A 13,938-nucleotide genomic window follows, 5' to 3' on the forward strand; every position below is an offset into this window, starting at 1 on the left:
CGATACCCGCCTTCCCGCGCTGAATCTGAATACTGCGCCGGCATATACCGAGCGCAGTACACTCGTGTATCTTCGGGCAGTTCCGGCGCCTCTCGCGCTGACGTCCTGGACGTACAGGACGTCACCACGAGAGTAGCCGAGCCTGCCCGACGATACACGAGTGTACTGCGCTCGGTATATGTCGGCGCAGTATTCAAACTCGGCGCGGGAAACGAGCGGGGAGGACGCGAGGACGCCGCAGAAGGACGCCGGACCCGACGAAGAGGACACCCGAAGCCGCAGACGGACGCCGGACCCGACGAGGCCGCCGATGGACGCTGCGCAAGACACCAAAACTGTAAGTACAAAAAATCTTTTTTTCACAAGATCAAGTTTAGGGGTGAGCGCTATACGCGGGAGCGCGCAATACCTCGGTAAATACGGTATATCAAGTTCACGGGCAACGCCCTTTCGGAGCAAGATCCACGGAAAAGTCAGTTGGAAGCGCGATCGCGTGTATGAGGCTTAATGGTGGCACATCATATGGTGGGAACAAGACTCTCGTGTTGACATCCATTCAGCCCAATGACTTCACACAGACTTTGACTTGCATTGTTCTGAAAATCTGGGATGACGCCCTCGACGCCGCAGACGGCGGAGAATCGGGGCTCCTGGTCCCGCTGGACCTCAGTGAGTGAATAACTTGTATAGCGCTATAAATGCCAACTGAATCGCCTCAAGTTGCTTGGTATCCATTTCCTTCTTTAGCCTTCAGAAGAGGTGGGTCTTGAGTTTTTTTTCTGAAGGCCCGATGACTTCCTCTCGTTCGGATGCTAGTTGGTAACGCGTTTCACACTCGAGGTCCAGTAGACCACAAAACTCCGCTCAGTCGTCTCGCAGAGGTAGCCGGAGACTCAGATCTACCCTGGTTCGCTTCCTTCCTAGAGAACCGATCCCAGGAAGTGAAACTAGGAGCTCTCACTTCGGGAACGCACGTAAAATGACATGCGGAGTCCCTCAAGGATCACCCCCGTCGCCCGCGCTCTTCAACATCTACCTCCGCCCGCTCCTCAAAACCATCAGAAAACAGGACCTGCTCTACCACTCCTACGCTGATGACACCCAACTTTCCCTTCGCATCACCAACAACAAAAACCAATACCACGTGTAGCGCCCTGCTCCCAAAGATGGGGGGCGCCGTTTCAAATTGAACCACTTGGTTTCCAGCCCATAGTCAAAAGACGTCCTGTTTTTAAAGATTGATATCTCGGTAACGGCAGCAGCTGCTGCCACAACTGAGGTATCCATCTTTAGTGCCGACGGTCCTGTACACGATAACGGCGGTCTCCGCGGCGGATTCGCCGCGAGATCGCCGTTATCGGTGGCGGGAGAGGGCCCCCCCCCCTCCCGCCGCTCTCCCGCGCCCTCCGCCCCTTCCTGGAGCCGTCGGTAGCGGCGGAGGAGATCGGGACCGTTCAGCAGCTGAGCGGGGTTACGAGTGAAGGAAAAATCTCCTTCGCCCGTCCCTATAGCTCTGCTGGGCGGAAGTGACGTCAAAACGTCAGTCCCGCCCAGCCTCTTAAAGAAACATTTTTTTTTTGTCATTTGAAAAAATTTCCAAATTCTTTTTTTTTTTCTTGCATTTTAGTCTAAATATGAGATCTGAGGTCTTTTTGACCCCAGATCTCATATTTAAGAGGACCTGTCATGCTTTTTTCTATTACAAGGGATGTTTACATTCCTTATAATAGGAATAAAAGTGATCACATTTTTTTTTTCAGTGTAAAAAGTAATAAAATAAATAAAAATAAATAAGAAAACAAACAAAACATTTTTTTAAAGCGACCCGTCCCGACGAGCTCGCGCGCAGAAGCGAACGCTTACGTGAGTAGCGCCCGCATATGAAAACGGTGTTCAAATCACACAAGTGAGGTATCGCCGCGATCGTTAGAGCAAGAGCAATAATTCTAGCCCTAGGCCTACTCTGTAGCTCAAAAAATGCAACCTCTAGAATTTTTTAAACTATCGAGATTTTTAAGGGTGAAAGTTTGACGCCATGCCACGAGCGGGCGCAATTTTTAAGCGTGACATGTTGGGTATCATTTTACTCGGCGTAACATTATCTTTCACAATATATAAAAAAATTGGGAAAAATGTATTGTTGTCTTATTTTTTAATTCAAAAAAGTGTTTTTTTTCCAAAAAAAGTGCGCTTGTAAGACCGCTGCGCAAATACGGTGTGACAAAAAGTATTGGAATGACTGCCATTTTATTCTCTAGGGTGTTAGAAAAAAAAATATATATATATATAATGTTTGGGGGTTTTAAGTAATTTTCTAGCAAAAAAAACTGTTTTAGTCTCGTAAACACCGAATCTGAAAAACAGGCTCAGTAACGAAGTGGTTAAGGGATGTCTGGGCCAATAGTTGTGCCCAGACCTGTTGAATTGTGTACAAATTTGCCTCTGTTCTTGCCGTGGTGTGTCCATCCCTTGTGTTCTTTAGCCCAAACAAGTCTCTTCTGCTTGTTACCATGAAGGCCGGATTCACACAGTCTCCTCTTACCAGTTCTAGAGATGTGTCTTCTGCAAAAGGTGGAAGAACCTAGAATATGAAATATATTTTCAGTTGTGTCACACTTTTTTGTTCTGTAGAATTCCACATGTGTTCCTTCATAGTTTTCATGCCTTCAGTGTGACTCTACAATTTTCATAGTCGTGAAAATAAAGAAAACTCTTTGATTGAGAAGGGGTGTCCAAACTTTTGGTCTGTACTGTAGGTTTTAAGCCTATGATGACCTCTAGCATGCCAATAGTCTCCAACGTCTCCTGTAGTATGTCTGCAGTCTCTAACATCTCCTGTAGTATATCTGCAGTCTCTAACGTCTCCTGTAGTATATCTGCAGTCTCTAACGTCTCCTGTAGTATATCTGCAGTCTCTAACATCTCCTGTAGAATATCTGCAGTCTCTAACGTCTCCTGTAGTATATCTGCAGTCTCTAACATCTCCTGTAGTATGTCTGCAGTCTCTAACATCTCCTGTAGTATGTCTGCAGTCTCTAACATCTCCTGTAGTATATCTGCAGTCTCTAACGTCTCCTGTAGTATATCTGCAGTCTCTAACATCTCCTGTAGTATATCTGCAGTCTCTAACATCTCCTGTAGTATATCTGCAGTCTCTAACGTCTCCTGTAGTATATCTGCAGTCTCTAACGTCTCCTGTAGTATATCTGCAGTCTCTAACGTCTCCTGTACTATGTCTGCAGTCTCTAACGTCTCCTGTAGTATATCTGCAGTCTCCAACGTCTCCTGTAGTATATCTGCAGTCTCCAACGTCTCCTGTAGTATGTCTGCAGTCTCTAACATCTCCTGTAGTATATCTGCAGTCTCTAACGTCTCCTGTAGTATATCTGCAGTCTCTAACGTCTCCTGTAGTATATCTGCAGTCTCTAACGTCTCCTGTAGTATATCTGCAGTCTCTAACGTCTCCTGTAGTATATCTGCAGTCTCTAACGTCTCCTGTAGTATATCTGCAGTCTCTAACGTCTCCTGTACTATGTCTGCAGTCTCTAACGTCTCTTGTAGTATATCTGCAGTCTCTAACGTCTCCTGTAGTATATCTGCAGTCTCTAACATCTCCTGTAGTATATCTGCAGTCTCTAACGTCTCCTGTAGTATATCTGCAGTCTCTAACGTCTCCTGTACTATGTCTGCAGTCTCTAACGTCTCTTGTAGTATATCTGCAGTCTCTAACGTCTCCTGTACTATGTCTGCAGTCTCTAACATCTCTTGTAGTATATCTGCAGTCTCTAAAATCTCTTGTAGTATATCTGCAGTCTCTAACGTCTCTTGTAGTATATCTGCAGTCTCTAAAATCTCTTGTAGTATATCTGCAGTCTCTAACGTCTCCTGTAGTATGTCTGCAGTCTCTAACGTCTCCTGTAGTATATCTGCAGTCTCTAATGTCTCCTGTAGTATATCTGCAGTCTCTAATGTCTCCTGTAGTATATCTGCAGTCTCTAACATCTCTTGTAGTATATCTGCAGTCTCTAACATCTCTTGTAGTATATCTGCAGTCTCTAACGTCTCCTGTAGTATATCTGCAGTCTCTAACATCTCTTGTAGTATTTGCATATTAACAATTTTTTGAATTCATACTTTTATAGCAGCAGCTCTTGTATATTTAATAATTTATTCATTTATTTTATTAATATCACTATAGTTCACATTTATTCTCCAGCTACGCGCAGTGAGGGTGGCCACAGTAGACGGCCTTTATCTCCACCCCCTTTTTCCATATATATAATCTTTTACTCACTGCTGCTATGGAAGCCATTAATTTTCTGTCGAATAGACAGATTAATGCAGAATCAGTCTTCTCCACCAACCAGGAAATGGCAGAGTGTGAGGAAGACTACCCAGGAACTCTAAAAAGTTTAGAGAACCTGTTAGAAAAACAGGTGAAAGCCTGGTGGGACGTGTTCACTTTTGAGCACTATAACAAAGAGGGACTTATTTTCAGAAGCTTGAGGTGGGAGGTGACACCCCAAGACGGTTTAACCGACACTAGTGTCGGTTAAACCGTCTTGGGGTGTCACCACAGTTGATCCGTTTTTCCATCAGTTTTTCGTCAGTTTTTCATCAGTTTTTGCGTCAGTTTTTCCATCCGTTTTTGCATCAGTTTTTCCATCCGTTTTTTTTTTTTTTTTTTGGGGGGCTTTTTACATAGAAAAACGGGTGTTAGCGGAACGGATGATAAACGGATCATCCGTTAACGTCCGTTTTCCGTCCGTTCCGTTTTTTAGACGGAAGAAAAATAGGGTTTTCTTCCGTCCAAAAAAACGGAACTGAACGCAGACGGATGCTAACGGACGTTAGCGGATGCTCATCCGCTAACGGACGCTAGCCCATAGGGAAGCATTGCGGTCCGTTAACGGACGTCCAAAAAACGGACGAACGGAACGGACGTGTGAAAGAGCCCTAAGTACATGACCGAATGGTTAAGTTTTTTCAATAGGGTAGGGAAAGAGTTGCAGAATTTAGTTCTTAAAAGGAAAGAAATTAAACTATCTCTATTGAATGAAAAAATTCAGGTTTTACAAAAGAAATTGGAACCAATCAAGGAGACTAGTTTAATAAAGGATTTTAATGTCAATATGAAAAAGAAACTGGAAAAAGTTGATAGAGAAACACAGAAAAGGAAAGTTAAAAAATTCAATCGGGATTCTGAGGACTTCAAAAATAATAGAATATATGCTTGGCAAAGCACAGGAATCACTAATACTGATATTGATGAGGAAGCCATTGTGGATTCACAACAATCGTCAAGAATCCTGGATGTCATACCCAAGAAGGATGCTACTAAACAGAGCACCAATAATAATAAAAAACCAAAGCTTGATCGGAGCTCATCTAATCAAGCTCGAGGAAGTGGGACGAACATAGGTAAAAAAGATCAATAATGTCTCCCAGCAGGCTTCACCTGGACCTTCAAGACAGGATAGAAATGGACAACAATATGGTCACCAGTATCAGTCCCCTCGGACCCCACAATTCTATGGAAGGAAAGATCAGTATGATTATCCTCCACACCAGAATTACCAACATTGGTCCCATCATCCGCCCCCTCTAGGATATTACCCAGGACCAGAATATGGACATATGGGCAATAGATTCCAACCCTTGGCAGAGGATTATAATAATGGTTATTATTCTCAACAGCCTTTTTTAGGACATCGGGGGAGGGGATGGAGGGGAGGGACTCCGAGGAGGAACTCACAGACCAGGAACAACAAGGGAGGAGACAAGCATGTCATCCCAAAATTTCCACAAAGAGAACCAGAAACGTATCAAAGAGAAGACGTGGATGCAGGGCAGGCCGAAGAAAACAATCCCAGAAAACGAATGAGGGAAGTGGAAACATAGGAATATACAACCTGAGTAAGGCAACGCTGAACCCGAAAGAGCTCAATGTCCTCACTACGGGTTTGAAATGTGCTCCTAGAAGAACAATGAACAAATTTGATGTCTATATAGACACACATAAATTCATCAGGACTCTAAATCTAAAAAAAATACTTCCTGAGCCATCCTGTAACGTCCTCTATGAATAGCACCATTGTGGCAACGAAAGTAGACAGTGGACTTAAGAATAAATCCTTATTCAATCCCCAGATTTCCAATAATCATTTTATAGAGGTTTTTAAACAGCTGGTACTCAAAGATATTGAGGAATTACCTCTGAAAAAGGGGGTGAACCCCCGCTATATTAAAGAAGGCATTGAATCTTTGGAGGATAAGAAGGATGTTGTGATCCGACCAGCGGACAAAGGGGGAGGGGTGGTAGTCCTAGATAAGGAGTTCTACTGTACCCAATTGTCCAATATGTTGAGTGATACTTCTACATACAAAAAATTACCATCAGACCCCACTGAACCTTATAAGGTACAACTGGATGCGTTGGTAGATTGGGGGTATCACACTGGAGCTTTGAGTCTTAAAGAGAAAAAGTACTTAGCACCTTCAGCATGTAGGATACCGGTGATCTATACTTTGCCAAAGATCCATAAAAATGAAACCATCCCACCTGCCCGACCAATAGTTAACGGGATTGGATCAGTCACAGCCAGATTGGGAGAATATCTTGACAAATTTCTCCAACTGAGTGTGTGTACAACCAAGGCGTATCTGAAAGATACTACTGACCTGCTACAGTCCCTGGATAAAGTGTGCATCAAGCCTAAAAGAGAAATCTATTTGGTGACAGCTGACGTAGCGTCACTTTATACCATTATTCAGCATGATGATGCTGCTCTGGCGTTGAATTGGGCACTTAGCAGGAGGGACGACATACCGCACACTCAGAAGAGATTTATGGGACATGTATGAGGCCCCATACACACGATAGAATCCATCCGCAGATAAATCCCAGCAAATGGGTTTCAGCGGATAGATCCTATGGTGTGTACACGCCAGCGGATCTGTTTCCGCGGAGAAATCTCCTCTGGGATGGATTCCAGCAGATCGGATATTTGCTGACATGCACAACAAATCCATCTGCTGGAATCCATTCCAACGGATGGATCCGCTCGTCTGTACAGACTCACCGAATCCATCCGTCTAAAGGGATTCCCCGCACGCGTCGTAATGATTTGACGCATGCGTGGAATTCCTTATATGACAGCGTCGCGCCGTCGCCGCGTCATAATAGCGGCGACGGCGCGACACGTCATCGCCAGAGGATTTCAGCGCGGATTTCAATGCGATGGTGTGTACACGCCATCGCATAGAAATCTTCTGAAATCCTCGAGAGGATTTATCCGCGGATACGGTCCGCTGGACCGTATCTGCGGATAAATCCTCTCGTGTGTATGGGGCCTTAGAGTTCTGCATGTCCCATAACTATTTCTGGTTTGATGGCTCCTTCTTCTCCCAGCAGGTTGGCGTGGCTATGGGGGCTAAATTTGCCCCCAGCCTCGCCAACCTGTTCATGGCGGAGTGGGAGGACAGGCATGTTTTTCATAACCGGAGACCCCAATTACTATTTTATCGGAGATTTATAGACGATATTCTATTTATATGGGAAGGATCACAACAAGAAGCACTTCAGTTTCTGGAAGAACTCAATAATAATTCCAACAACATTAAATTGGAATATACAATTAGTGAAAATACTGTAAATTTCTTGGATGTCACCATTCAAAGAGAAACAAATAAACTAAAAACTAAAGTATTTTTTAAGTCTACGGATCGGAACAGTTATTTGTCCATTAATAGTGGACACCATCCAGCATGGATTAAAAATATCCCTAAGGGACAATTTTTAAGGGTTCGGCGAAACTGTTCAGATGCCACTGACTACCTCTCGCAAGCACAAATACTGAAGAATAAATTTATACAGAAGGGATATGATGAGCCAGCGTTGGATACCATGATTGAAGATATCGCTGCTATCCCTAGAGAAAAATGCTTGGAGAAGAAGTTAGAAAAGCCAAAGAATAATCAACACCAATGGGGGTTCCTCTCTGGATTCCATGCACAATACAGGGAGGTAGAGGCCATTTTCAAAAACCATTGGCACATTTTAGGGAAGGATAGGCATTTTGCTGAAATACTTCCGAGTCAACCTCAATTTATTTATAGGAGGGCTCCCAATTTTGGCGATAAGGTGGTCCGTAAGATTTTAGACCCCCCAGAACAACAGGGCCTCAGAATAGATTTTAAGGGGTTCTACTCGTGTAGGAAATGTATCTGTTGTAGAACTGTGCAGATAAGCAATAGAGGGAAACAACAGGTGACGAGTAGTGATGGGAAGATTTTCTCTATTAAAGAATTCATCACGTGTAACTCCTCTCACGTAGTGTACCTGATCTGGTGCCCCTGTGGGCTACTTTATGTGGGGAGAACAAAGCGGTTACTGCGAATACGCGTGGCTGAACACTTGGCTAATATAAAGAAAGGCTTCGATTACCACAGTGTGTCAGTCCACTTTAAGGAAAAACATAACCAAGACCCCACGCTAGCCCAATTCTGTGGTATTGACTATGTTCACCCTTCATGGAGAGGCTCAAATAGGGTGAGAGATCTATCGCAGTGCGAAACTCAATGGATCTTCCTCTTAAAAAGCCAGTTTCCGAGGGGCTTGAACATAGAACTGGACGTGAACTGTTTCATTAGCAATGCTTAAATGATGTGCAGTATATTTGAGACATGTGTATATACATATTTAGTATGATGATGAGTTATGTTTTTATAAAGGTGGCCAAACAACTGGGCTACCCGTCATGATCATAGATTTGGATTGGTTCATGCATAATGAAGGGCACCCACTTCAATTCGAACCAGCACAGTAATATATATATTTTTAATTAATATATATCTATACACATGTAATTTACCGTCCATGCTTCAAAGCAATACCTTTTTCCAGTTTTTAATATTTTTAATATTTTTAATATTTGTTTTAGAAATTTTTAAAAAACAATATATTTTATCATTATTATTCCCATTGATAATTTAGTGTTATTTAATATGGATAATACCTGCAACTCTGTAATATATATTTTTAGAAATATTATATATATTCTATATATGTATAGAATTTTTATTTATATCACTTATTGATATGCTTTTGTATTTAAATAATTGTACTTTGTGTCTCTGATCTTACTTTGCTATATGTACTCATGAACCTAGAGGTGACTTGTGGTCATGGGGACATCCGAAAAGCTGATAGCCAGTAATAGTAAGAACACATCCCTTTGTAATACATTATAGGCTAGAAGAGTGTCATACTGCAGTTTAACCACCGGGGACAGACACCACATTGATCAACAGGCAGTGGGATGAGGTGTAGTACACCGACGTCACCACTGAGGGCCTCCACCTCACAGCAACGTCGGAGGTGGAGGCGTCGCACGTCCACACAGCTGTAGCGTGTAAACAATGGAGAGCGCGCACCAATGCGTGAGTGAGGTGGAGACACTGGCAATTACATAAAGCGGCATTAGACAGATGGTAAGCAAACCCCATGAATAAATCAGTTGATGAAACATGTCGGGGTGTGATTGCTAAAGTCACAACCGCTACCTTAACCTGCTAGTTTGGACGTGGAATGGTCTAACTTTTTTTGCTACCAGCTTAATCACCTGAGCAGCAGCTCCAGCACTACCTGCATAAGGGCTGTGAGTAATAACTTGGGCTATTCGTTGGTCCGCTGTGACCACTAGTTCACCTGGAGGAAAATTATTTTCGTTTGTGTGTACACCGTGCTATTTTTGGATTTCATTCACTGCTTTTGACAAGAATTATGTTTGTGAGTGCTACTTTTGGGAGATTTTTAGTGTGTTATTAAAAAGTTGTGTTACAATATCACACTATTGTGCTCTCTCTCTTCATTGCATATGGCTGGCATCTTGGAGTTTTCTGTTTGCATCGGATCTTCACCATTTTAACTGAATGCTCCACTCTACTAAGAAGGAGCTCCATTAAGATGACATATGAGGCCAGAGGGTGTCCAAAAAAATTCTTGAAGGTCTGGGGCTCTTGGGTTGATTCCGAGAGCACCATACCTCCTGCTCCTTGAACTTTGACTGATACCTCTGCCCGTTGAATAGACCTAAGTGAGTAAATTAACGATTCTGTTGTTTTTCTCCCGCCTTTCTCTGTGCGTTTTTATGAAAATGCTCAATGTGTACCAGCTACCAAAGTTTTGTAAAATGATGTACCGGGCGATGTTCGCCTAGGATGTGTGTTTGTTGTATTGTCTGTTTTGTATGTACAAAAATTTCAAAATAAAAATTTACCTTTAAAAAACGAAGGAGCTCCATCAATTGATAACTGAGTGGGTCAGTTAAAAAGCCTGTGTGCCTAAACACGAGAGTATCAGGCCATTTGTTGCGGTGAGTTTGCATTTCTGGTGGTGGAAGCACGTAGTCACTATGGTGTGGTGAAAGCACTCACTGAAGATTGTGAAGGAATTTCTTCTGTTTTTCACCTATGAACTTTATTTATGTTCACCTAGTCAGTTAATGGACTTTTTTGCCAACCTGTTATTTTTGGTGCAATTTTGGCACATATTTTGGACACGTATATATTATCTCACTTAGAGGGTGGATTATTCACATATTTTTCACTGTGTCACTGTACTAATATTATATATGTTGTTTCATTTTTCACGTATTCATTTGTGAGCGCTGTTTAATATCACATTTGGTACCTTTTTCACATTAGGTAGCACTGTATTTGCATATTAACAATTTTTTGATCTCCTGTAGTATATCTGCAGTCTAATGTCTCCTGTAGTATATCTGCAGTCTCTAACGTCTCCTGTAGTATATCTGCAGTCTCTAACGTCTCCTGTAGTATATCTGCAGTCTCTAACGTCTCCTGTAGTATATCTGCAGTCTCTAACATCTCCTGTAGTATATCTGCAGTCTCTAACATCTCCTGTAGTATATCTGCAGTCTCTAACGTCTCCTGTAGTATGTCTGCAGTCTCTAACGTCTCCTGTAGTATATCTGCAGTCTCTAACGTCTCCTGTAGTATATCTGCAGTCTCTAACGTCTCCTGTAGTATGTCTGCAGTCTCTAACGTCTCCTGTAGTATATCTGCAGTCTCTAACGTCTCCTGTAGTATATCTGCAGTCTCTAACGTCTCCTGTAGTATATCTGCAGTCTCTAACGTCTCCTGTAGTATATCTGCAGTCTCTAACATCTCCTGTAGTATATCTGCAGTCTCTAACATCTCCTGTAGTATATCTGCAGTCTCTAACGTCTCCTGTAGTATGTCTGCAGTCTCTAACGTCTCCTGTAGTATATCTGCAGTCTAATGTCTCCTGTAGTATATCTGCAGTCTCTAACGTCTCCTGTAGTATATCTGCAGTCTCTAACGTCTCCTGTAGTATATCTGCAGTCTCTAACATCTCCTGTAGTATATCTGCAGTCTCTAACGTCTCCTGTAGTATATCTGCAGTCTCTAACGTCTCCTGTAGTATGTCTGCAGTCTCTAACGTCTCCTGTAGTATGTCTGCAGTCTCTAACGTCTCCTGTAGTATATCTGCAGTCTCTAACGTCTCCTGTAGTATATCTGCAGTCTCTAACGTCTCCTGTAGTATATCTGCAGTCTCTGACCATCTCCTGTAGTATATCTGCAGTCTCTAACGTCTCCTGTAGTATATCTGCAGTCTCTAACGTCTCCTGTAGTATATCTGCAGTCTCTAACATCTCCTGTAGTATATCTGCAGTCTCTAACGTCTCCTGTAGTATATCTGCAGTCTCTAACATCTCCTGTAGTATATCTGCAGTCTCTAACATCTCCTGTAGTATATCTGCAGTCTCTAACGTCTCCTGTAGTATATCTGCAGTCTCTAACGTCTCCTGTAGTATATCTGCAGTCTCTAACGTCTCCTGTAGTATATCTGCAGTCTCTAACGTCTCCTGTAGTATATCTGCAGTCTCTAACGTCTCCTGTAGCTTGTCTGAAGTCTTTGACACTATTGAAAGTCACCTACAGACCCCACAATGACGTTTTGGTGTTCTTGGAGACTTATTTAGACATCAAATGGTCAGTTTTTATTTTATTTTTAACTGAATTTGTGGGAATGGCCAGTCCTGGATAAATTAGCAATTATTTGAAGTCTACACCCTTTGTAAAATTTTATTTTATTTTTTTAAGTCAGCATTGTTCACACGATCCAATTTTTTTTTCTTTTTCTTTTTGCACGCTAGTCTCATACCAAAAAGGAAAAGGTTAATAAAGTTATGAAAATTGTCACAAGACGGAATACAACCTCCCTCAATGATGTGATGTCTTCTGTTGTATTGTTGGGACTCCTTTCGATTCCAAGTCTTGGTCACTGAAGATTTTTACAGAAGAATGCCGTACTGATAAAACAAAAATTGTTGGTCCCGTTCTCATACATAAAACATTTTTGTGCTCGTCCCTTCAGATAATTTCCCACCAACGTGAGCACTGGACGTCTCTCGAAAGCCGCGTACTGATCAGATTATGCTCCCCGAGAGGGAAAGCGTCTCCAGTCAGCTCTGCGGGGGATTCCTCCTCCTCCCTCTGCTCGCCATCACTGCATAATGCGAGCGCTCACACAACCAGATATTCTAGCCTGGACCGTGTTTAAGTGTGTGCACTGCAGACTGCAGTACACTGTAATCACTGAACTACATTATCTCCATCCCTTCTCTCTCCCCCCATCTGTCTCCCTCCCCCTCTCCTGTTCTTTCAAAACATTCACAATTTACTTTCACTTTCAGTTAGGCAGATAATATACGGTGCAAATTTCTTTCCTGCATCCACAGATTGCAGGAAAGAAACTTGCATGATTCCCCCATCAACAGACAGTGGTGACAGGGGAATATCCCTCCTGCCCAGCAATTATATTCTCCCGACAAACAGTGATTATCACCAGTGACTATACAGCAGCCACTAGTGATAATTATAAGAGAATCTGCTCATTAATGGTTCAAATCTCAGCCAGTTTCTGCTGAACCAGCTGAGATTTAAACTGTCTATGGCTGGTCTTAGCTCTAAGGCAGCCCATACATTGATTAGCACTGTGGAGTGTCGGCTTCCTGGCGGGATCGGGCAAGTGGGATTTCAAACACACCCGAGCCCATCTCTATTGGTTGTAGACAGTTGAGCTCCCTGCAGGTTGCTTAGCAGCAGTGGACCCTTCTCTGATATGCTGATCGGGATGCAATCCAGGTGATGCTCTTAGTCAAATCCTAGTCATAAATATCAGAGATTTTATTGATCAAAGCCCACACTTTACAGGCATAGAGCCCACACTTTACAGGCCTAGAGCCCACACTTTACAGGCCTAGAGCCCACACTTTACAGGCCTAGAGCCCACACTTTACAGGCCTAGAGCCCACACTTTACAGGCACAGAGCCCACACTTTACAGGCCTAGAGCCCACACTTTACAGGCCTAGAGCCCACACTTTACAGGCACAGAGCCCACACTTTACAGGCCTAGAGCCCACACTTTACAGGCCTAGAGCCCACACTTTACAGGCACAGAGCCCACACTTTACAGGCACAGAGCCCACACTTTACAGGCACAGAGCCCACACTTTACAGGCATAGAGCCCACACTTTACAGGCCTAGAGCCCACACGTTACAGGCCTAGAGCCCACACTTTACAGGCATAGAGCCCACACTTTACAGGCATAGAGCCCACATGGCTGCTGATCATACGGTTGATTATATTTATGTGGTTGTACTCTTGATGCTAATAAATACTGTATTTATTAGATCTGACTGGGAGCATCACCTGGATCACATGCCGATCAGCATGTCAACAGAGAAGGTTATACAGCATTACTGCTGCTAGGTGACCAGCTGGGGGCTCAGCTCTCTATAACCAATAGTGCCAGCCTTCCCCTGCATGCACCCATAATGTCACCAGCACTAGGTCCTAATAGACTGCCGCCGCTGCCAAGGAGA

This window comes from Rana temporaria, assembly GCF_905171775.1.
Source record: "Rana temporaria chromosome 2 unlocalized genomic scaffold, aRanTem1.1 chr2h, whole genome shotgun sequence".
Lineage (NCBI taxonomy): Eukaryota > Metazoa > Chordata > Amphibia > Anura > Ranidae > Rana > Rana temporaria.